The sequence below is a fragment of the Elephantulus edwardii genome, unplaced genomic scaffold (assembly GCF_000299155.1).
Source record: "Elephantulus edwardii isolate Elephantulus edwardi_28Jun2011 unplaced genomic scaffold, EleEdw1.0 scaffold00020, whole genome shotgun sequence".
Classification (NCBI taxonomy): Eukaryota; Metazoa; Chordata; class Mammalia; order Macroscelidea; family Macroscelididae; genus Elephantulus; species Elephantulus edwardii.
Window position 1 is genome coordinate 20,477,642 of NW_006399770.1, and position 1,702 is coordinate 20,479,343.

The window sequence follows — 1,702 nt, forward strand, 5'->3', positions numbered from 1 at the left end:
GATGAAGGAAGAAGTTCAAGCTGCTTTGAAGGAAATAGCAAAAAATAAGGCCCCAGGAATAGATGGTATACCAATTGAAGTATTTCAGATAACAAGATTTGAGTCTCCCGAAATATATGGGCAAATGTCACTGATGGTCTATGTCCAAAAATCAGTCAAAGAAAATTCTATAAGGTAGAGTCCTACTCTCACACACATGAAATTACCATGACCAAAACAACTCAAATTCAATTGTGTTTGTTGTGTTTATCCTCTTTCCTGAGCTCTCTGTAGTCTGAAGCAGCGAGGCAAAGATCAAACAAAGCACTGTACTTCTGGCTTGAGCGGCGAAATTTTCTTTCTCTTTTAGCGGAATCTTTTGTTTCTTTTTGTTTTGTTTCCTCATTCCCTCACCCTCCAGTCTCAATCTATTTTGCAGTAGTAGCTCCAACTACCTCAGTGGTAGTTTGAAAACTCAAAACTCTACATTAAGGGAAACGTACTCTTTCAATGGAACTGATGGTAAGAGAATGTTGTTTTTCTAAAATGTTCCCACCTTGCTTGTATTACATGTCGTTAAAATACTGCAAAGGTGCAGAAGAATGGAGTAACAATATATTAAAAAATGAAAAATCTTTTTTTTTACCAGAACATAGACAAGGAAAGCGTCAAAAAACACAAAGTATAGACCATACTTTGGAGCAGGGTCTCTTCGGAGAAAAGCGAACCAATAAAATATTAAAGGCATTCTAGCCTCTCTCTTAAGCTGTGCATACATGGATGATCTTATGTGAGTTAACATACCAAAGATTTGAGAATTGGCCTAACATTTTATGACCAGTATTCAAAATTGACCAATTGGTGATATGTATGCGAGAAAGATACAGAGCCCTAGGAGAATCTCGAAGAGTTATATTAGAACAACTGTATAGAGAAGATTGTGGGAACTTGTGGCATGCAAGAGAATTTTCTTTTGAGGTGGGGGAGAAATTCCAAAATTACAAAACAGTAGACAAGTTGAGAATAATTACAGAGTTCATTTGTTTAAGTGATCAAGTGAATTGTTAACTATGCTCTTTTTGGACACAGAAGATAATTATCCAGGCTTCCACTATCAGATACTAGTCGTCAATTGAAGCTCTGACATAAATATGTTTAAAAAAAAGACTAAAACTAAATATCCAACCTAATATATTAGTTTTACCTTCATATTGAGAGCTTATTTTGGTGATAAATTTATAGTTATACTTTAAAATATGAATACATTTTTTAAAGACTATGAACTAGATTACTATTAATATACATTTACTCCTAGAAGCATGTGTTTCTGTGCTAAAATAATGTTTTAAAGTTTTTATAACCTAAGTAATATTGAAGGTATAAATCTTATTTTTAAATGCAAATGATTATTAATTAATAGCACTCAATTTTCCTTTTTTAAAAGGAAAATACTGATCAAACATAAGGTATTGATTGATAAACAGAATTATTTTCTAAGGAAAATAATTTATTTAGTCATGAATTATAAAACTCACTGGCACTCAAGAATAGAGCTTAATTTTGAACTTCAGGTTGAGACTAATGATTTTCCCTCATGTATCTAATTATAAGTGTCATTTAAAAACTATTTTTACTTCTTCTTGGGCCTAGTGACATTTTTAATTTCTAGTATGTGGTGTATATTTAAAGACTGAAAATGTAAATATGATATGCTTTAATTTTC